At 39.3% G+C, this 24,588-nt stretch overlaps 1 protein-coding gene across 1 annotated transcript in view; it reads right to left on the bottom strand.

Annotated features, from left to right (window-relative positions):
- The window catches only part of LAMA2 (laminin subunit alpha 2), a 707,066-nt gene that overhangs the window by 107,490 nt on the left and 574,988 nt on the right, over positions 1-24,588 (bottom strand). The window lies entirely within an intron of this gene.

The raw sequence follows: 24,588 nt of genomic DNA, 5'->3' as shown, positions 1-24,588 counted from the left end.
TTCACTTCTTGATGGACATTTGGATTATATCAGCTTTGGCTATTCTAAATAGAGTCGCTATTAACATTTGTATACAAATCTTTGTATGAACATATGATGATTTCTCTTGGAATGAAAGACCTCTAAGTGGCTAGACTATCTGGTGGATATATGTTTACGCTTTTAAAAAACAATCAACATGTTTTCCAAATTACTTGTACTATTTTAAATTTACACTAGCAGTGGGTAAGACAAATGTAACTATATCCTTGTCACTACTTGATATAGTTGGTCTTTTAAGATTTTAGACATTCTAATGGTGTGTACAACATTTGGATTTTAATTTGCATTTTCCTTGCAACTAATTATGCTGAGTGTTTTTTCATGTGCTTTTCACCATCTTCCTTGGCTGCGCCTGTTAAAACTTTTTGTACAAGTTTTTATTGGGTTATTTGTTCTTAGTGAGTTTTGAAAGACATTTACATATAATATGGATACAAATCCTTCATGAGACATGTAATTTGCAAATACATTCTTCTAATTTGTAGATAATCTTAATAAATGGTTGGATTCTATGTTTTAACATTGTCAGAATTTTTCCATCTAGGTTTATGAGGGATATTGGTCTGTAATTTTCTTTTTTTTTCATAATGTCTTTGGTTTGCATCATAGTAACACTGGCATCATGGAGTGACTGGGACAATTTCCTCCTCTTCAATTCTCTGAAGAATTTATCCAGTTCAGTTCAGTCACGCAGTTGTGTCCCACTCTTTGCGACCCCATGAATCACAGCACGCCAGGCCTCCCTGTCCATCACCATCTCCCGGAGTTCACTCAAACTCATGTCCATCGAGTCGGTGATGCCATCCAGCCATCTCATCCTGTGTTGTCCCCTACTCCTCCTGCCCCCAATCCCTCCCAGCATCAGAGTCTTTTCTAATGAGTCAACTCTTCGCATAAGGTGGCCAAAGTACTGGAGTTTCAGCTTTAGCATCATTCCTTCCAAAGAACACCCGGGACTGATCTCCTTTAGAATGGACTGGTTGGATCTCCTTGCAGTCCAAGGGACTCTCAAGAGTCTTCTCCAACACCACAGTTCTTTGGCACTCAGCCTTCTTCACAGTCCAACTCGCACATCCATACATGACCACAGGAAAAACCATAGCCTTGACTAGATGGACCTTTGTTGGCAAGTAATGTCCCTGCTTTTCAATATAATATCTAGGTTGATCATAACTTTTCTTCCAAGGAGTAAGCACCTTTTAATTTCAGGCTGCAATCACTATCTGCCATGATTTTGGAGCCCCCAAAAATAAAGTCTGACACTGTTTCCACTCTTTCCCCATCTATTTCCCATGAAGTGATGGGACCAGATGCCATGATCTTCGTTTTCTGAATGTTGAGCTTTAAGCCAACTTTTTCACTCTCCTCTTTTCACTTTCATCAAGAGGCTTTTTATTTCCTCTTCACTTTCTGCCATAAGGGTGGTGTCATCTGCATATCTGAGGTGATTGATATTTCTCCCGGCAATCTTGATTCCAGCTTGTGCTTCTTCCAGCCCAGCATTTCGCATATAAGTTAAATAAGCAGGGTGACAATATACAGCATTGACGTACCCCTTTTCCTGTTTGGAACCAGTCTGTTGTTCCATGTCCAGTTCTAACTGTTGCTTCCTGACCTGCATATAGGTTTCTCAAGAGGCAGGTCAGGTGGCCTGGTGTTCCCATCTCTTTCAGAATTTTCCACAGTTCATTGTGATCCACACAGTCAAAGGCTTTGGCACAGTCAATAAAGCATAAATAGATGTTTTTCTGGAACTCTCTTGCTTTTTCGATGATCCAGAGGATGTTGGCAATTTGATTTCTGGTTCCTCTGCCTTTTCTAAAACCAGCTTGAACATCAGGAAGTTCACGGTTCACGTATTACTGAAGCCTGGCTTGGTGAATTTTGAGCATTACTTTTCTAGCATGTGAGATGAGTGCAATTGTGTGGTAGTTTGAGCATTCTTTGGCATTGCCTTTCTTTGGGATTGGAATGAAAACTGACCTGTATCAGTCCTGTGGCCACTACTAAGTTTTCCAAATTTGCTGGCATATTGAGTGCAGCACTTTCACAGCATCATCTTTCAGGATTTGGAATAGCTCAACTGGAATTCCATCACCTCCACTAGCTTTGTTCATAGTGATGCTTTCTAAGGCCCACTTGACTTCACATTCCAGGATGTCTGCTCTAGTTGAGTGATCACACCATCATGATTATCTTGGTCATGAAGATCTTTTTTGTACAGTTCTTCTGTGTATTCTTGCCACCTGTTCTTAATATCTTCTGCTTCTGTTAGGTCCATACCATTTCTGTCCTTTATCGAGCCCATCTTTGCATGAAATATTCCCTTGGTATATCTAATTTTCTTGAAGAGATCTCTAGTCTTTCCCATTCTGTTGTTTTCCTCTATCTTTGCATTGATCACTGAGGAAGGCTTTCTTATCTCTTCTTGCTATTCTTTGGAACTCTGCATTCAGATGCTTATATCTTTCCTTTTCTCCTCTGCTTTTCACTTCTCTTCTTTTCACAGCTATTTGTAAGGCCTCTCCAGACAGCCATTTTGCTTTTTTGCATTTCTTTTCCATGGGGATAGTCTTGATCCCTGTCTCCTGTACAATGTCATGAACCTCAGTCCATAGTTCATCAGGCACTCTAGGTATCAGATCTAGTCCCTTAAATCTATTTCTAACTTCTACTGTATAATCATAAGGGATTTGATTTAGGTCATACCTGAATGGTCTAGTGGTTTTCCCTACTTTCTTCAATTTAAGTCTGAATTTGGCAATAAGGAGCTCATGATCTGAGCCATAGTCAGCTCCCGGTCTTGTTTTTGCTGACTGTATAGAGCGTCTCCATCTTTGGCTGCAAAGAATATAATCAATCTGATTTCGGTGTTGACCATCTGGTGATTTCCATGTGTAGAGTCTTCTCTTGTGTTGTTGGAAGAGGGTGCTTGCTATGACCAGTGCATTCTCTTGGCAAAACTCTATTGTGTTTGTCCTGCTTCATTCTGTATTCCAAGGCCAAATATGCCTGTTATCCCAGGTGTTTCTTGACTTCCTACTTCTGCATTCCAGTCCCCTATAATGAAAAGGACATCTTTTTTGGGTGTTAGTTCTAAAAGGTCTTGTAGGTCTTCATAGAACCATTCAACTTCAGCTTCTTCAGCGTTACTGGTTGGGGCATAGACTTGGATTACTGTGATATTGAATGGTTTGCCTTGCAAACGAACAGAGATCATTTTGTTGTTTTTGAGATTGTATCCAAGTACTCCATTTTGGACTCTTGTTGACTATGATGGCTACTCCATTTCTTCTAAGGGCTTCCTGCCTACAGTACTAGATATAATGGTCATCTGAGTTAAATTCACCCATTCCAGTCCATTTTAGTTCGCTGATTCCTAGAATGTCGACGTTCACTCTTGCCATCTCTTGTTTGATCACTTCCAATTTGCCTTGATTCATGGACCTGATTCCAAGTTCCTATGCAATATTGCTCTTTACAGCATCGGACCTTGCTTCTATCACCAATCACATCCACAAATAGGTATTGTTTTTGCTTTGGCTCCATCCCTTCATTCTTCTTGGAGTTATTTCTCCAATGATCTCCAGTAGCATATTGGGCACCTACTGACCTGGGGAGTTTCTTTTTCAGTATCCTATCATTTTGCCTTTTCATACTGTTCATGATAAGCGCGGGGGGCTGCGATGAAGCACAAGCGCGGTGAGAGAAGCTACCACATGTCCGAGGTCAGGGGCAGCGGCCGAGAGTGCCAGGTTGCGACAGCGCACAAGCGCGGCCGAGAGGACCTACCCCATGTCTGAGGTCAGGGGTGGCGGCCGAGAGGAGCTACCCCACGTCCAAGGAGCAGTGCCTGCGCAGGCACAGGAGGGCTGAGAGGAGCTACTCCATGTCCAAGGCCAGGAGGGGCGGCGGTGAGGAGATACCCCTCTTCCAAAGTAAGGAGTAGCGGCTGCGCTTTGCTGGAGCAGCCGTGAAGAGATACCGCACGTCAAAGGTAAGAGAAACCCAAGTAAGATGGTAGGTGTTGTGAGAGGGCATCAGAGGGCAGACACACTGAAAGCACAATCACAGAAAACTAGTCAATCTAATCACACTAGGACCACAGCCTTGTCTAACTCACTGAAATTAAGCCATGCCCTGTGGGGCCACCCAAGACCGGCAGGTCATGGTGGAGAGGTCTGACAGAATATGGTCCACTGGAGAAGGGAATGGCAAACCACTTCATTATTCTTGCCTTGAGAACCCCATGCACAGTATGAAGAATTTATTACTTCTTTCTTAAATGTTTGGTAGATTGACCAGTGAAATCATTTGCAACTGAATTGTGTGTGGTGTTTGTGTGTGTGTGCGCGTGCATGTGCATCTGCACATGTATGTAAGCGTTTTAAAACACAAATTTAATTGTTTAATAAGAATAGGGCAAAGAATCACTCCAAAACAGTAAAGAGCTGATGGCATACAGCAACATACCAACAGTCCAGGTTTAAAAGGTTTATGTCTGCCATAGGATGACAGAATGGAAGACACTAACATGGTATGCAAGAAGAGAACGGTTTCAATTTGTTGGAATCTGGAGAGTTCCTTTTCCAACACTGCTTAGTAAGTCACTGAAGCACATCAACAATATCAGGGCTGTTGATGATGAAGCAGCATTTTCCAAGCTAATTATACTTCATACATATTTATAAGCACCACATCTGAGTTTCTGAGCCGTTGTCTACAGCATGTGAAATATAAATGAGGTTCTTAGAGTTGCAAGATATTTTGTTTCCTGCTTTTTAGAGATTGTATTTTTATAAATAAGTTCTTCTCTGTCTGTGTATATATACATATATGTATATATAAGTTATCTAAAATCTTTTATTGTGTCACACAAAATAGGATCTAATAGTATATGTAGGTTGCTACATGTTTTGTTAGCTAATAAATCATTTATGGAAAATGTGAGATAATCTAAATCATTAGAGAAGGAAAAATACAAGAAAAAATAAAATGATAAAGTCTACAAAGATTTAACAGAGGCTTGGTATTTAATTGGCTTTTAATACATGTTAGTTTTCTTCTTTCTGCTATTTGTTAAATATTCATAGTGACTTGTTAAGGCATCATGTCATTGATTAATAGACGAATGAATCGACTGATTTACCCAATAAAAGTTTATAGCTCGTCCAAGGAGAAGGAAATAACAACCCACTCCAGTACTCTTGCCTGGAAAATCTCATGGATGGAGGAGCCTGGTAGGCTGCAGTCCATGGGGTCGCGAAGAGTCGGACAACTGAACGACTTCACTTTCACTTTTCACTTTCATGCATTGGAGAAGGAAATGGTAACTCACTCCAGTATTCTTGCCTGGAGAATCCCAGGGACAGAGGAGCCTGGTGGGCTGCTGTCTCTGGGGTCACACAGAGTCAGATATGACTGAAGCGACTTAGCAGCAGCAGCAGCAGCTCCTTCAAGCACTGGAGTAATCTCTGATATTCAAAGACGGAATGACTCTGTCTTCTCTAACAGAAGTGCAGTGAAGTGGTGCAGTGCAGTGGAAAAATTCCTTACACAGAAAATGATTACTGCCACAATGGAGCATGGAAATATCTAGGTGTTTGTTGTCAGAGGAGGCTCACTTAGGGGAAGAAGATGTGAAGGTGAGACCTGCAGTTAAGTTGATTGGGATGGTAAACCAACACGTGACTGATTTATTATTTAAATCAGCAAATTTAAAAGTTATTGTTTATATTTCTTTTAATTCTTATTATTCTTCTAAGCGGCCTTCAAATAACTTCATTAGAGAGAAATTTTCTGAATTCATTAAAAAAGTTGGCACTAAGGAGAGATGTATAATCGTTGTTTGTCTTTGTTTTCTAAAGAAAGTACTAGCTGAAAATTCATCAGCATGGTTTATAACTTATTTTGTTATGAAATAATTTATTTTAGAAGACAAGTCTTGCACATTTCCAAACGGGATAATTTGTCAAGATACTATGTGACTTAGATGATTATAAACTTAAAATCTTTTTAATAAAGAAAGCTGTCCCAAATGTGCAGAGGTGTATGTAAGGACTGGTAAACTTAAAATCTCTTTAGTAAAGAAAGCTGTCCCAAATGTGCAGAGGTGTATGTAAGGACCGGTAAACTTAAAATCTCTTTAATAAAGAAAGCTGTCCCAAATGTGCAGAGGTGTATGTAAGGACCGGTAAACTTAAAATCGCTTTAATATAGAAAGCTGTCCCAAATGTGCAGAGGTGTATGTAAGGACCAGTAACTAGCCACAATGTGTTTATGTAAAACGCATGTCGAGAAATTTATATTTGGGCATGTTAGACTGTTGCTAAAAATTGGGGAGGAATTTCTTACTACAATAAAATAAGTTCTTAGAAAAAATGGTGGTCTAGTCCTGTATACATTTTAAAAGGTATAACTTTTGAGAATATTGAAAAAAATGTATGTGATGTTAATTAGATATATTAAGCTATAAAAACAGTTATGCAAAACCATTTGTACAAAACCCATTTGTACAGGAAACAATATGGACAGATAAACAACATTATAAAAGTGATTATTTGTGGTTAGTGAGATTATACACATTTTAGATTTTCTTTCTTTTGCTTGTCTGTATTTCCTATTTTTGTATAATGGATATGAACTGCTTTTGTCATAAAAGATCACTTTCAATTTTAAAATAAGAAAATCACTGTGTATTGATTTTAAATGTGTTTCAAAATAACCTATATTTCAAAAATCTCTAGGATACTAAAATGAAACACTAAATCAAAAATGAGTTTGGAAACAACCCAAAGGAATGACTCTGGTCAGAAATCTGGTGAAAGGCTGTAGATCCTGGCATCGCATAACGTCCTAAGATGGGACAGGGGTTAGATGAGCCGAAAATCTCCAAAACTTACTCATAAGAATTTAGAATTCATGACTGCGAATTTGCAGCTAGATAACACTGAGAAACACAATCAAGAGAGGATTTAAAAGTATATTCAGGCTTCTCTGGTCATCTAGTGGTTAAGAATCCACCTGCCAATGCAGGGGAAACGAGTTAGATCCCTTGTCTGGGAAGATCCCACATGCAGGGGGGCAATTAAGCCTGTGGGCCACAACTACTGAAGCCTTATATGCCTAGAGCATGCCCGGAGCCCTTGCTCTGCAACAGTGAAGAGTATCCCCCTGTTCTCAGCAACTAGAGAAAGGCTGCAGCAATGAAGACCCAGCACAGTCAAAACCAACTATATAAATCTTAAAAAAAAAAAAAAAAAAGTATATAGAGTAAACCTGGCTTAAAACTCAACATTCAAAAAACTAAGATCATGGCATCCAGTCCCATCACTTCACGGTAAAGAAATGGGGAAAAAAGTGGAAACAGTGATAGATTTTATTTTCCTGGGCTCCAAAAATCACTGCAGACAGTGAGTGACTGCAGCAATGAAATCAAAAGACGCTTACTCCTTCGAAAAAAGCTATGACCAACCTAGACAGAGCATGAAAAGGCAGACACATGACTTTGCCTACAAAGATCCATATAGTCAAAGGTATGTTTTTTCCAGTAGTCATGTGTGGATGTGAGAGTTACCATAAAGAAGGCTGAGCACTGAAGAATTGATGCTTTTGAACGATGGTGTTGGAGAAGACTCTTGAGAGTCCCTTGGACTGCAAGGAGTTCAAACCAGTCAATCCTAAAGGAATTCAACCTTGAATATTCACTGCAAGGACTACTGCTGAATCTGAAGCTCCAATACTTTTGCCAGCTGATGCAAAGAGCCAACTCAATGGAAAAGACCCTGATGCTGGGGAAGATTGAGGGCAGGAGGAGAAGGGGGTGACAGAGGATGAGATGGCTGGATGGCATCACCAATTCAATGGATATGAGTTTGAGCAAATTCCGGGGAAGAGTGAAGAACAGGGAAGCCTGGCATACTGCAGTTCCTGGGGTTGCCAAGAGTCAGACATGACTGAGAGACCAAAAATCAACATGTATAGTAACCAAGTGAAAACAGGTTTTCACCAATCGCAGCATGAGAACCATTGCTCCAGCACCTCTGGGCGCCACTGACTTGTTGCCATGAGGTAGGGACCAGACAAACTATTGAGGGTAGCACTGGTGGGCACCACGAGGAGTGGTGATTCTGAGTAAAGACAATGGAGAAGTGTCTGTTGATTTAGGGAACATCCTTAGAGGGGTTATGCCTTTCTTTCCATTTAATGTCCAGAATCAAACTCAACATGGCAATTTCACTTCTTGATTAGTCCTATATTTATTCTTGTATTTATTCCTGTTGGTGGAACTCTCAAGTAGCAGGTCTGAGCGCACTGTTGTCTTGAATAAAATTAGTTTAAATTTACACTGCATTATAGCATCACCCCAAAGAATTTCTGTGTTGCTGACTAATCAAACTCTTTGATTTCATTTCTAACAATTTATGCCCTAAATTTTCAAATATGTCAAATTCTGGGTAATAAAACAGAAGCTTGTTTCTCTGCTTCCAATAGATTTTTTAAAGTTATTTACTCAAATGAGTATATCATGTTAGCTGGCTTAAGGAATACCATTTTCACACACAGATTTAATATTTTTCTGTGTAACTTAGACCCTCACTGACTTTTTCATATTTGCTCTTGCACGAATCAGTCAGTTCTTAGATAAGTTGCTGAATTGCTTATAGAAAAAAAATGCTCACCAGCTTTATTGACAGATTCAATTGTCAAACCTATTATGGATTATACTATTTTTTCCATTAACGCTACACTGGTATAGAATTTAAATTCCAATGATTACAGATATTAATAAGAAGTCAAAATTACTGTTTGAATAACTTCTAAGTAATGGCTGACAGAATAAAATACAAGGTATATGTGAGTTAAAGTTTAAAACTTGACTGACACTATATTTTATCAGGCCTTTTGATTGCAATGTGTATTCTGCTAATATTTGCAGTTCTTTATGTAGAAGATAAAAACTCAAAAATGACCCTGCAAGTATTCTTTATGTATTTTGGTTCATCCAATTACACAAAGCAAATATTAAATAAGACAGACTGAAGAGAAGATATGACCACATTTCTAAACAAATACTCATTAGAAATACCTTAATGTTTAATCATACTATTGCAAAATTCACAGTATTTGATTATATGATTTATTGACCAGTAGCAGTGGTATCAAAAGAATCTAGCTACATAAGGATTTAAAAAGTAATAAAAAAGAAGAGATTATTAGGAATAATACTACTATTAAAAGAAAGAATAATAAAAATAAAAAGAAAATCAAAAAATATAATAAAGGAAAAGAATAAATAATGTAGTAAAAGTTGGAAAGTATCATTTTTACTAACATCACAAATAATAAAAACTTAAATGATAATTTATGGTTTGAGGACAGGCCAGAATTCTATTTATTTATTCCTATGTGTTTCATAATGCCTCTATATATTAAGTACAATAAATATGTGGCTTAAAAACAAAGAAAAAATCGAAAATGTGGACATGCTTAATACCTCACGTTAATAAACAGTTCAGAAGTTACCTATTACAAGCACCACAATTGCATCAAAGAAGGATAATTGGAGGCTTAATATTAAATGAGGTTAAAAAATAAATTTTAAGTTTTGGGGATTATTAACTACTGGCATTAAGCCAAGAGAGAGAGCAGAAGAAAATGTGCAGTTTCTTAAAAAGCTATACTTTAGCTGACACAGCTCAGTACATGGACAATATGCATCCAACTTGGAGACAGATCTTCTAATTCTCAAATTGTGACCTTCTATTTTCTTCCTACATCCTGATTAGGAAACTTCAGCACACCCCTTGAACTTAATTCTAATCACTAAAAAAAAAACTATCTTACAAGACAACTACATTCAAATAAACATTCATAGATGATTTCAATCTAAGTAGGGAAATACATATTTCCTTTGAAATTTTCTTCTCTATTCAACTTTCCTGTTCCTTGTGGCAGTATAAATACCTCATCTATTCTGAAAATCTGGAGCATCCTAGCCTTTCTAGATGCCTAGCATCAGTGTTTGGAGATGGGAGGAAACAACTGACATTTAGTGATCAGCTACTGAATACCAAGTATTACCTACATGAAAATCACAGAATCTAGTGAAAGTGAAATTCTCACAGAGTTATTAGTGTTTCTGTCCTCATGAGGGCTATTTTTAGCTTAACTTTTAATTCTGGAGACATTCTTCTCTGGGAAAAGGAAGTAGGAGTTAAACAGAACGCCATGGTCACCAAGAACTGAAGGCACAGAGCAGAAAGCAAGCAGAGATTCAGCATCTTTTAAAGCTGACGCTCCAGCTGTGCACTTAGTGTCTGACCCAAAGTCTTTTTTCTCTAGATTACTTTAAGATATTGTTTTCTTTCTCTTTGACTTCCATAGTCTAACAACAATCTTTCCAGGTCTCTTTGACTTCCATAGTCTAACAACGATCTTTCCAGGTATACATTTAATTTTATTTATTGTGAAGTGTGTGTGCTTAGTCTCTCTGTTGTGTCTGACTCTTTGTGACCCCATAGTCTGTAGCCCATCAGGATCCTCTGTCCATGGGGATTCTCCAGGCAAGAATACTGGAGTGGGTTGCTATGCCCTCCTCCAGAGGATCTTCCCAACCCAGGGATCAAACCCAGGTCTCCGGCATTGCAGGCAGATTCTTTACTGTCTGAGCCACCAGGGAAGCTCATTTATCGTGAAGGGCTTTCTTTGAGAAATTCTCTCTCACCAGGCCTTGAAAATTTTCAGTATCTCTTTTACTGTTACTACTTCCCTCTTTTCACTCTTATCAATTTCTGAACCCCTAATAGATTTACATTGATTTTTACAAGGTATATTTCTTGTCTTTTACACTTCTTTTATATTTTACCATGCTTGTTGCATTCTGGGTAATGTATTCAACTCTTTCAATTAATTCATTCTCTTTCTCCTTTGTTTAGCTTTCCCATTCAATTTTTAATTATACTTACTATATATTTTTATTTTTAGAAATTTTATTTGCTTCTATTATACATTTCCATAATCTTCTGTAGTTTTTATCACTCTTTTCTATTCTTTTTTAACATTGCAATAATTTTAAACACTTTTATTGTATATCCTCTTTCAGATTTTTTAATAACTTCAGGATCATGTTACATACTTTGCCTGCCTACCCTCTTTCCTAGTTGATTATTTACAGTGTACATAAACAGACCACTCCTCTGTGTCCTTCTAGATATTCTAAGGGTTGAAAGAACCAATTCCTCTCCCCTCCTCTGTTAAAATTTTAGCTTGGAAAGTCTTGTACCATGCAAACTTCAATCCATATATAAAAGTATATGGTATAATTTGGACTCCAACCCATAGGCTTGTGGTTTTAACAGCTTATGAGAGACATTTTTCACAACTGGGGCATGAAAAGAAACAAGATTCCTTGGCATGTTCTGGTCTGGAGGGAGTGTTCATTGATGAGAAAACTGTTTGGAAGTCTCACAATTCTGCATACTTTCAATTAGTCAGAAGAAACTCCTTCGTTTATAGGTTTAGGATGATGTTTGTGATGCTTTCTCTCCCTGCTTGGGCTTTTAAAATCCAGTCTCTAGACATATGATATATATTTATGTTCCAAATTCACTGAGTCAATAAGGTGCCAGCTTTAGGATGTGCTATTATGTTTCTCTTGTTTTTATTTTCAGATTACCCTTTTGTTTCCTCTTTCCAAAATAAAGTGTGTGTTAAATTCGGGGAGTTAGAGTTTATCTAACATTTCTGTGAATTTCTCACATTAGGAGGGATCTGAATTAACTCAGGCTGCTATGTTATCAGAGCTCCCTGACATTCCTTTCTAGTATCCTTCTTTTCTTTTTTTTTATTTTTTAGCTTTACAATATTTTATTGGTTTTGCCATATATCAACATGAATCTGCCACAGGTGTACACGTGTTCCCCATCCTGAACCCTCCTCCCTCATTCCTCCCCATACCATCCCTCTGGGTCGTCCCAGTGCACCAGCCCCAAGTATCCAGTATTGTGCATCAAACCTGGACTGGCGATTCGTTTCATATATGATATTATACATGTTTCAATGCCATTCTCCCAAATCATCCCACCCTCTCCCTCTCCCAGAGTCCAAAAGACTGTTCTATACATCAGTGTCTCTCTTGCTGTCTCGCATACAGGGTTATTGTTACCATCTTTCTAAATTCCATATATATGCATTAGTATACTGTATTGGTGTTTTTCTTTCTGGCTTACTTCACTCTGTATAATAGGCTCCAGTTTCATCCACCTCATTAGAACTGATTCAAATGTATTCTTTTTAATGGCTGAGTAATACTCCATTGTGTATATGTACCACAGCTTGCTTATCCATTCATCTGCTGATTGACATCTAGGTTGCTTTCATGTCCTGGCTATTATAAACAGTGCTACGATGAACATTGGGGTACACGTGTCTCTTTCCCTTCTGGTTTCCTCAGTGTGTATGCCCAGCAGTGGGATTGCTGGATCATAAGGCAGTTCTATTTCCAGTTTTTTAAGGATTCTCCACACTGTTCTCCATAGTGGCTGTACTAGTTTGCATTCCCACCAACAGTGTAAGAGGGTTCCCTGTTCTCTACACCCTCTCCAGCATTTATTGCTTGTAGACTTTTGGATTGCAGCCATTCTGACTGGCGTGAAATGGTACCTCACTGTGGTTTTGATTTGCATTTCTCTGATAATGAGTGATGTTGAGCATCTTTTCATGTGTTTGTTAGCCATCTGTATGTCTTCTTTGGAGAAATGTCTATTTAGTTCTTTGGCCCATTGTTTTGATTGGGTTGTTTATTTTTCTGGAATTGAGCTGTAGGAGTTGCTCGTATATTTTTGAGATTAGTTGTTTGTCAGTTGCTTCATTTGCTATTATTTTCTCCCATTCTGAAGGCTGTCTTTTCACCTTGCTTATAGTTTCCTTTGTTGTGCAGAAGCTTTTAAGTTTAATTAGGTCCCATTTGTTTATTTTTGCTTTTATTTCCAATATTCTGGGAGGTGGGTCATAGAGGATCCTGCTGTGATGTATGTCGGAGAGTGTTTTGCCTATGTTCTATTTTAGGAGTTGTATCCTTATTTTCTAACAGGATTTTTCTCTCCATTGACATGCTACATAAGAGTAAATTTACAAAAATCCAAATTATTCTCTAGACTCTTGACCCAAAAGGAAGAAAAAACTCCTTGTGAAGTTTCTATGGATTTTTACTCTCCTTATATTAAGGAATTAATAGTGGGAAGTCACTTTACAACAGCAGTTCGCGTATTGATTTGGAACAGGTGTCTCAGGCTTTAAACCTACTTAATTTTAGGTATATTTTTCTCTTGGATAATTTTTCCAGATCCCGCCCCTACTCTTTAATTCCTATAAAGTCTACATAACACTTACACAGCACTTTTCTTTAGTAGGTCAGTTCAGTCTCTCAGTCAGGTCTGACTCTTTGCAACCCCATGAACTGCAGCATGCCAGGCCTCCCTGTCCATCATCAACTCCCGGAGTTGACCCAAACCCATGTCCATTGAGTCGGTGATGCCATCCAACCATCTCATCCTCTGTTGTCCCCTTCTCTTCCTGCTCTCAATCTTTCCCAGCATCAGGGTCTTTTCAAATGAGTTAGTTCTTCACATCAGGTGGCCAGAGTATTGGAGTTTCAACTTCAGCATCAGTCCTTCCAGTGAATATTCAGGACTGATTTCCTTTAGGATCCACTGGTTGGATCTCCTTGCAGTCCAAGGGACTCTCAAGAGTCTTCTCTAACACCACAGTTCAAAAGCATCAATTCTTTGGCGCTCAGCTTTCTTTATAGTCCAACTCTTACATCCATACACGACCACTGGAAAAACCATAGCCTTGACTAGATGGACCTTTGTTGGCAAAGTAATGTCTCTGCTTTTGAATATGCTGTCTAGGTTGGTCATAACTTTCCTTCCAAGGAGTAAGCGTCTTTTAATTTCATGGCTGCAATCACCAGTTGGTTCTTTACTAACTGTCTCACTATTATTTTTTTATGAAAAAAAGAATTATCCCCACCTTCTTCTGTATTTTACCTTATTTTCTCCTAGATATGTTTGGGAAATATCATGCTGCAGATATTTAGACTCATGGCTCCCAGGAATGATGCATAATTGCATTGACTGACAGAACATGGATTTGGAGAATAAAGAGGAAGACCATATTGTGCACTGGAGTTGAAAGACAGTATAAATTCTCAATTTCTAATGCTGATTCTTAGAGAAGATCAGACTAAACATGGAGACTGAGACTATTAATAACTGAGAAAGAGGATTCTGGATTAGAGAGTGTGTATGTGAGAGAGAGGGAGAGAGCTTTAGATGATAACAGTGATTGTAGTGTAAAGAAGAGGGTACAGAAGAAAAAAAAAGAAATCTTAAGGTGTGGACTGCCTATGTTTTCTACACTCAAGTGTATGTCACAGAACACATTCCATTCACTCTGAGAAAAAGAGAAAGGGAGGAAGGAAATTAAGAAAGGAAGGAGGGTAACATTTCAGTGTTGATAGAGATTGTGTGGTTATTATGTGATGACTCTTCCTAATCTTAATGAACAAGAACACTAGAATCCATTCTACATTAGCCTTCTGTTTTGTCGTTGTTGCTTGCTGTTTGGATATACCAGATTCAAGTGTACATCCTCTAAGAACTCCCCAGTGGTAAAGGGCAGAGGGTCTTATCTTCCAGGGCCACTAAAACCATGACTATTGTCATCCCAAGGCTCCAGCAGCATATAAAATCTATTCTTCATCTACTTCTAAAATTGGATCTAGTTGATAATACAGGTTTTAAGTTTTCCTATGATCTGGAAATGTTTTTAAAGATTTAATTCTCTGTTGTTTTAGAGTCTGAGGACTTTTTATAGCATCAAAGCCATTGAGATTAGAAAAAAATGACTGGATCTTCATATTCTATTTTTGAAAGAGTGATATATTTCCCTTCTCTTTTTCCTTGTGCCCACCAATGAGAAGTACAAAATGAGATGTTATCTTTGAGACTGTGTGTAGGGAAAACAATAATTTTATACCAATAATACAATAATAGTAATTTTCCCACCGAACACTAATAGAAAATTGGAAGTGTGAAAGTGTTAGTCACTCAGTTGTGTCTGACTCTGCGATCCCATAGACTGTAGCCAATCAGGCTCCTGATTCATGGAATTCCTGTTCATGGAATTCTGCAGGCAAGACTACTGTGAGTTGCCATTCCCTTCTCCAGGGGATCTTCCTGTCCCAGGGATGGATCTGGGTCTCTTGACTGTATGCAGATTCTTTACCATCTGAGTCATAAGGGAAGCCCATTAGAAAAGTAGTAGTGTTTATTTTTTCATAAAGTTTATGTTCCTATGACCAAGCTAGACAGTGTGTTGAAAAGCAGAGACATCACTCTGCCTAAAAGGTCTGTATAGTCAAGGCTATGGTTTTCCCAGTATGGTTGTGAGAGGCTGACTGTAAAAAAGGCAGAGTGTTACAGAATTGATGCCTTCAAACTGTGGTGCTGGAGAAGACTCCTGAGAGGTCCCTGGACAGCCAGGAGATTAACCAGTCAACCTTAAGGGAAATCAACCCTTAATACTCATTGGAAGGATAGATGCTGAAGCTGAAGTTCCAGTATTTTGGTCACCTGATGTGAACACCTGACTCACTAGGAAAGTTCCTGATGCTGGGAAGGATTGAAGGCAGAAGAAGAGGGCATCAGAGGATGAGATGGCTGGATGGCAACACCAATGTAATGAACATGAACTTGGGCAAAATTCGGGAGATGGTGAGGGACAGGGAGGCCTGGCATCCTGCAGTCCATGGGGTTGCAAAGAGTCAGACATGACTGGGCGACTGAACAACAACATGTTCCTAAAATAACATTTCATTTTGAGATTTAAATAAATTAAATATGCAAGATAAGAGGTTGTTGCTGTTTACATAGCAACTATACTATAATATTTAGTTGTTTATAGACTCCACCTGCTCACTATTTAATTAAAATAAAGGATCACCTTTCTTCTCACTCATATTTTCCTTTCAATTACATTGTTGATTATGTGTGCATTACAAATAGGTAGACTTAAGTAGATATTTAAAAGTGAAGTGGCTTTAAAAATGTTGTCAATTATGCTTTAAGATTATTTCACCATTCATTTGGGGTTTTTTTTTTCCCCTATGTTATTTTCAATGCTTTTTTTCCTTCTCATATTATCTCACATCCATTTTCGTCACAGTAATAATTGGTTGTTTTATTGCTTGTCTAACAGGTCTTTTTTCCTCCTTGTATAAATTCGTCCTTTGCTTCTCTGTACTTTGTTTCTAATTCATTAAAGACATTCTTCCTTCTTGGTAGGCCTAGATTCAAATGACTCTTTCATACATAAATAATAAACTCAATCCTACTCTTCCATGTTTATCTATAGCTGTAGCAATCATACCAGCTCTTACATTTATGAAATGCTAGTTCTATCTAGGTAATTGCTCAATTTAATGGAAAATATATTTCCTTTCTAGTACAATAGGAACTACATTATAATGAATTATTAAAATTAAAACTTTATTTATTTTGTTCCTGAAACACAGTCTAACAATCTTTCTGACCAAATCAGTCTTCTGTGTGTTTGCTGATAGCCATTTAATAAATCAGTGATCCTCTTTAGCCTTAGAAATTTTTCAGACATTTAATTATTTTTACAGCTTATGGGGACGGAATAACAAGAACAAGTGGACATGCTGTATGCATTAAAACTTCTCCTAGCTCTATGTTTGAGTTTGGCTAGCCTATCAGGTATAAACATCAGTGCTGAGGAAAAGTGAATATTTCATGTTGGCATGAAAATGAGTCTCGTAAGTGTGAAGTGAGAGAATCAATTCTTAGGCAGGTTGATAAGAAGGCTGGGGTCCCTAAGGCAGCAAAAGGGGCCTGGGGCTCTCAAATTGGAGATAGAGGTCTGGAATTCTCAAGGAGGAGGAAAGGACAAACACCTTTTTATCCCTCTACATTCCTTAGTCTTAGTCACATAAAATGTTTTTTTTCTTTAATCCTGGAACTGATGACCCCACAACAAACAACTCAGTTTAAACTCTGTACTAAGGATTATATAACAACAGTGTATCATCCTTGAGGACAGTTTCTCCTTCCAGAAAGAAAAGTGAAGTTGCTCAGTAGTATCCGACTCTTTGCAACTCCATGGACTGTAGCCTACCAGGCTCCTCTGTCCATGGTATTTTCCAGGCAAGAATACTGGAGTGGGTTGCCATTTCCTTCTTCAAATCCTGTTATCCTAAAATTTAAATTGTGGGAGTGGGTCTGGTAAAATTGTTACAACCCTGACATTCTTCTGACTTATTGTAATGACTAATTAAAAAAGTATATAACTCCTTTGCTAACACTAGTGAGGGGGGCACTCTCTGTCCCCTTCTGATGTCTATGTCAGAAGCTTTCTCTGGCCCTTTTTCACTTTAATAAAACTCTGCTACACAAAAGCTCTTGAGTGATCAAGCCTGGTCCCTGGTCCCGAAGCTAAATCTTCTTCAGAGATCAAGAATCAGACACTGTTCACCATAAGTTATCATCTTGGGGGCTTTCCAGGATCTTCAGGATAAGGTAAGAACACTCAGAGCTCTAGCCTCTCTGCTTTCTCAATATACACATTTTCTGCTTTACTTTACTAACTCTACGGTGTGCTGTGCGAATGAATGACATGTCCTGCACGATGCAAGCATTGAGCCCTGCTCTGTGGTTTTGCGGTGCCTCATAATGACTGAAGGCAGCCCCCAAAAGGGGAGCCTTGTCTCTGCCAATGCCAAGAGACACCCAAGGTCCCTGCAAGGGGAGCGACCAGAAATGGGCAAAGTGCATGAACTGAACTTTCCTTTCTTGGTCAGCTTTTCCTGGTCGCTTTAACCATTTCATAATTGCATGGGAAATTAGAAGTACTAGCCTAATCTTTTGGATCATAGACTTTCAAGGGACTAGTGATCCATGCTGTTACTACGTACTTTTACTTAGACCCCAAGTAAGGAAGCGCCTAGCCTTGCTAGGAGCAGAAAGTTACTAGAAGTACGTACGGAGTGAGGTGGAACCCTAGGAACATCTCTCACGCTAGAAGTTACTCTCTTGGCTGCCTGTCTCAGGGGCCAGAAACCTGAAAGTGAGTCTTTGTCATGGCTGTGCCTCCTGTCTATATGGATAGAAGCACTGCTGGTGACCATGAGGTTTTTGAGGACACAGATCGGGAATTGCAGAATCTGGTTAGATTGGAAATGCAATGGGCTTCTTCCTTTGGTAGTGCTAGCTCTTAGTGGACCAGAAGAGGCTCTCTGATGGCTTTTGTCTCAACTGTTTAGATATTCCTTTTGTGGAATCTGTAGAAATGAGCTGGAACGATTGACGCTAATTGCTAGAGAACAAAAATCACTTTTTCCTCGTTGGCCAACCCTCCACCACCTCTTTTGCTATCACGTATACTGGTGTGGTGACACTCAGGAGGGACATCTTGGTTGTTATTTGTCTCTTTATGACTCACCCATTCTAATGCAGTCAGGACCATACTCAGGAATGTGCACAGGCACACGTAAGATGGATGCTTCTCCTAGTAGTCCTAGCTTGGGAAACATTCTGGGAAATTACTCTGGCAAATCAAACAAAGGTCTCGGTGGTATGGAACTAAATCAATCTGGGATGCCATCAGGTCTACCCCTGGTGCATCTCCACCCCACCTTGGTGGTAGAACTGGGAGGGACGAGTAAGACGCCTGTGTCGGTAAGGGACCGACTAAGTCTGACCAGGGAAAGAAAGCTTTGGTGGAGAGTCTGCTACACTCCCATCTAAAGCAGGGAAGGACACTTCTGATGGAAAAAAGCCAAGGCTGTGGATGCTGCTTCTTTCCCTCTTACAGATGGGGGAGCTAGCAGTTCCAGAACTACTTCTTTAAAATGTATTTTAAAAAAAGGTGGGACAAGCTTGATTCCCAGAATTTAAAAAGACATACCTGATCTTCTTCTGTGATACTGAATGGCCACAGTATCCTTTGGAAGATGAGAAATACTGACATGTTAAAGGGTCTCTCAATTATGATACTGTTTTACAACTAGACCGGTTCCATAGAAAATAAGGGAAATGGGTAGAAGTGCCTTATGTGTTGTTCTTTATCTCTCTGTGAGACATGCCAGACTTATGTCCTAACGGTGCAGATTTGTGTAGGAAAGCTTCAGCTGCTTCCTGTTCTCTTATTTTGCCCCTTTATCCCTTTATCTGGGGCTCCCTACTGAACAGGCTGAGAGTTAGGGTACCCTTCCAGGAGGGGCTGCCTCAGTGTCGGTAGAAATTCAATAGCTCCCATCCTAATTACATCTGAGGAGCCCTGGGTATTAATAACTGTGGAAGGCCAAGCAGTCAATTTCTTTTGGACACTGGGGCAATTTTCTCTGTGCTCACTGAAGCCCCTGGCTCACTTTCCTCCCAATCGACTACCAAAATGGACTGTCTGGATGAGTGAGTGAAGTCCCTTAGTCATGTCCAATTCTTTGCAACCCCATGGACTGTAGCCTACCAGGTTCCTCCATCCATGGGATTTTCCAGGCAGGAGTACTGGAGTGGGTTGCCATTTCCTTCTCCAGGAGATCTTCCCAACCCAGGGATTGAACCCGGATCTCTCACATTGTAGGCAGATGCTTTACCGTCAGAGCCACCAGGGAAGTCATCCTTTAAGTGGAAACTGGGACTCTGTGCTGTTTTCTCGTGAGTTTCTAATTGTGCCAGAGTCTCCCTCACCCCTTCTGGGGAAGGATATACTGAACAAGGTCCAGGCCTCTGTTTTCATGAATATGGAACCAGCTCTTTTTAATGGAACAAAATGTAAATCCTAGAGTGTGGGCCGGAGAAGGCAATGGCACCCCACTCCAGTACTCTTGCCTGGAAAATCCCATGGACGGAGGAGCCTGGAAGGCTGCAGTCCATGGGGTTGCTAAGAGTCGGACGCGACTGAGCGACTTCACTTTCACTTTTTACTTTCATGTGCTGGAGAAGGAAATAGCAACCCACTCCAGTGTTCTTGCCTGGAGAATCCCAGGGATGGGGGAGCCTGGTGGGCTGCCGTCCATGGGGTCGCACAGAGTAGGACACGACTGAAGTGACTTAGCAGCAGAGTGTGGACAGATGGAAAAACTGTGGGTTGAGCACAAAATGCTGTTGCTGTCGTTATCAAGCTCAATGGCCTCACCTATTTTCATATCAAAAGCAGTATTAACTAAAGCCCGAGGTTAATGAATGGACAAAATCTTACTGTACTGACTTCTCCTGATGTGAGTGGGATCTTGAACTCTAAAGTTCAGAGCAACAATGCTCCATCTTTAAAGCTGCTGTAACTCAAGGGGAGTCAAAAGCTCTAGGAATAGAGTATAACTTACACTCTTCCTGGAGACCCCAATCATCAGAAAAAGTTGAAAAGGCTAATGACATTATTAAAAGACACCTGTGTAAGCCAACTCAGGAAATACAAGACAGTTGGTTTAAAGTTCTACCCATAGTTTTAACAAGGGCTCAAACCGCCCCTAAGAAGAAGGGACTGTCTCTATGATAGGCTGTTTTTGTACACAGATATTCCCATAGAGCCTTAAAATTAACTATGTGACTCAGCTTTTTGCTTTTCAACAGACATTACCAGGAGGTTAACTCCTGACCCAGACTTTGAGTCAAACTAGCCGCTGTTTGAGCCAGGAACCAAGATGGGACTGAGAATCCAGGTGGGCTTGCTTCTGTTGACTCCAAAAGTCCTGAGTTTGACCATTTGACCCTCAAGGCAGCGCCTTCCTGTCCTGGACTCATTCCCATGCTGCATTCCACAATTGGTCTAATTGCTGGGTCTGCAGAGCACTCCCCTCCTCATCAAGTGAAGACATCCCACAGTGAGTTTCTCCACTTCATGGAAAGGACTTTCTTCAACTCTGAGAATACTTTCACCAACAACAATCATATGTGACACTTCTTCTTGATCTGATGACATCTAAAAATCTAAAGATGGAGTGATGTAACTATGGATATAATGTAACTTTTAATTTTGATTATGTTTGAACTTGGTTTAATGACTATTTTGCTGCACATAAGAAGGTAATTGGGTCTAGATCTGGTAGTTTTCTACCTGATGTTTATCAAATATGAGATGAGGTCATATGGCTAACTCCTAAAAAGGGATGCCTACTATCTAACGCTCCCATATGCTGGGAAAAAATAGAGCCATCCCCAGAAGTTAGCCAAGAACTTAGTTATAATGATTGGAAACAACTTGGATTTTTGCCTCAAGAAATATAAAATACAATCATTCCTGTGTTTTCCAATCCCAGTTTAGGTCCTCCTTTTGCCTGGGCAGGAACAGGTTGGGACTGGATCCCTCAGTCACGCCGGTTTACTCCAAATGGGACCTACTAGATATGTGGCTCACACTTACGGGCATGGCTTCCCCCTGGCTGGATAGGAAGATGCACCCTAGATCTAACTTTTACTCATGGCTTCATATTTTCAGAGCTTCCAGAGAAGCCTAATCTGCCACACCTTAAAACTCATTGGGCAAGATCTGTATTTCACTGGTGTGATTGTCTGGCTACAATATTCGTTCCCTCTCTGGGAACTACAGATTAGATGTCCTCTCTGGGAACTACAGATTAGATGTTATGAGTTGATGCTCTGAGTAACTTTCAGCCATTAATGCTGAACAAATAAATACAAATTAGAAAGGTGGTTTTACAAAACATATTGGCCTTAGATATTCTAACAGCTGCACAAGGAGGAACTTGTGCCATTATTCATATCCAACGTTGTACATATATACCAGATATGAGTACTAATGTTACTCACTTTACTAAACACATGAACAAGACGATTCAGGCTATGGATTCCCCTGAAGCCTCAGTCACCTCACTTTGGGAAATGTTAACTAGCTCCCCAGGGTGGAAAACTATCTTAAACATAATAATTCTAATTGTTCTGTTTTTACTGTTTGATCCCTTCATCTGTAACTGTGTAACTGGATTTGTTTCTAACCGTTTTAAAGCTTTTAAGTTACAAATGGTTGTCCAGGCTCCTAGGAGCCCCACAACCTCCTCCAACTATTACTTGGGGTCCTTGGATCAGAGACCCTGAAAATGAGGGTTAGGAGAATAAGTTGCCTCAACAATTTAGGTAGGGACCACACCCCTCAATAGCAGGAAGTGATTATGGAATGAAAACAATGCCCCTTTCCCTTGGCAACATAATTTTCCTAAAAGAAAAGTGGGGGGTGGGGGAAATGAGAGAGTCAATTCCTAGGCAGGTTGATAAGAAGTCCGGAGTCCCTGAGGATGAGAAAGGGATCTGGGGCTCTGGAAGTCAAGACAGGGGTCTGGAACTCTCAAGGAGGAGGAAAGGACAAATACCTTTTTTTCCCTCTACATTCCTTAGTCTTAGTCACATAAAGTTTTTTCTTTAAGCTTGGAACTGATGATTACACAACAAACAACTCAGTTTAAACTCTGTACTAAGGATTATATAACAACAATGTATCCTTCTTGAGGACAGTTTCTCCTTCCTGAAAACCTTCTGACTAATCCTGATATCTTTAGAATGTATATTATGGGATCTGGTCTGATAGGATCTTTCTATTGTTAAGTTCTAATCATGCTATCCTAAAATGTAAATTGTGGGAGTGGGTCTGGTAAAATTGTTACAACCTTGAGGCATTCTTCTGATTTATTGTAATAACTAATTAAAAAAGTATATAACTCCCTTGTTAACACTAGTGAGGGGGGCACTCTCCGTCCCCTTCTGATGTCTATGTCAGAAGCTTTCTCTGGCCCTTTTTCACTTTAATGAAACTCTGCTACACAAAAGCTCTTGAGTGATCAAGGCTGGTCCCTGGTCCCTGGAAGCTAAATCTTCTTCAGAGATCAAGAATCCGACACCTTTCACCATAAGCTATCAGAAGTGATGTTAGCAAATTTGGGTGAAAATAAACAGCTCTTTACCATAAAATGCACAAAGTTTATAAAAATAAAGCAGTGATAATATTGAGATTTTTTACAAAATGTTGTAAACAGGCATGAAAAATGTCAATTAGAGTGACGTGCATTCACTCACGCAGGCCTATGATTTGTCAGGCACTGTCCTAGATGCTGAAAATGGCCATCCAATAAGACTTAGGTCAGATGAAAATGGTGAAATTGAAGATTAGGATCTTCAAATAGATATGAAAAATGGTTCATTTTGAAAGGATAACTGAACATAGGTAAGTTTTTGTAATAATTATGTCATGACTTTGAATAAGAAATAAACAAAACACACGGTATTAGTAAAGTCATCCCAGAGAAACCAAACAGTAGTAATTGCTGATGGAATATGATGTTTTCACTATGACCATAAAATAACCATCTAAGTATGTGGCAAATACCTCTACTATCTCTGAAATCGAAGAAAGCATTTGTGCTAAATACCAAAGCAAATACTGATTTGTTTCTTCAACACCCATTATTTCTGCATATGTCATTCACAGTCAAATGTCCAGGAAGGGTTCTTTTCTCCTGAAGTTCTGATGTATTTGGAGGATTTTGTGTGAAGCCAAAGGAATAAGTGATGGTTCTGAACATTTTAACTAACTGTGTGATTCCTATGAAATGAAAGCGGACCTAAAATGTATCGCCAAGGTTTACCAAACATAACCTGTTTACAAAATGTTGCTCTACATGTAAAGGAAAAAAATTTGTCACTGTTGAAGATACTCAGATAATGTGCTATACCTAGAACCCCCAAACTCTAAAATATTAATTGAAAATTTATTTTGAACAATGACAGAAGCCAAAAGTAGCTTTGAAGGTAAATATTTCAACTGATAAAAATAGTATAATAGTTTAGAAGTATATGATTTGGCATGTTTTGTGAAATGTGCACCTTATTATTAAACTTTATATAGAATTAACTTATATGTGACTATAAGCAATGGTGTTAATATCCAAAGCACTTTCTTATTGAAGACATATGGAATAATTGTTATAAATTTTCCTCTTCAGAGTCTTATGTTTGGCTATTTTCCTTTATGAGTTGGTTGCTGCTGCTGCTAAGTTGCTTCAGTCACGTCTGACTCTGTGCGACCCCATAGACGGCAGCCCACCAGGCTCCCCCGTCCCTGGGATTCTCCAGGCAAGAACACTGGAGTGGGTTGCCATTTCCTTCTCCAATGCATGAAAGTGAAAAGTGAAAGTGAAGTCGCTCAGTGGTGTCCGACTCTTAGCGACCCCATGGACTACAGCCCACCAGGCCTTCCGTCCATGGGATTTTCCAGGCAAGAGTACTGGAGTGGGGTGCCATTGCCTTCTCCTTATGAGTTGGTGGCACAAACCTATTTGTCATCTGGGATAATAATACAACTCTTATTAGTGGTGGAAAGTAGTATGTAACTGAGAAGAGTTCTGCTATGATTACAGCACATTGAGAATTTATTTTGGATAAAATTTAAAAGGAGCCTTTGAAAATAATTTAAAACTAATATTCTAATTTGCCAGGATTTTCCAGAGCTTATTTA

The sequence above is a fragment of the Bos mutus genome, chromosome 9 (assembly GCF_027580195.1).
Source record: "Bos mutus isolate GX-2022 chromosome 9, NWIPB_WYAK_1.1, whole genome shotgun sequence".
NCBI classification, from domain to species: domain Eukaryota; kingdom Metazoa; phylum Chordata; class Mammalia; order Artiodactyla; family Bovidae; genus Bos; species Bos mutus.
Note: the sequence above shows the minus strand (reverse complement) of the source record. Positions and strands in the feature narration are given on the sequence as shown.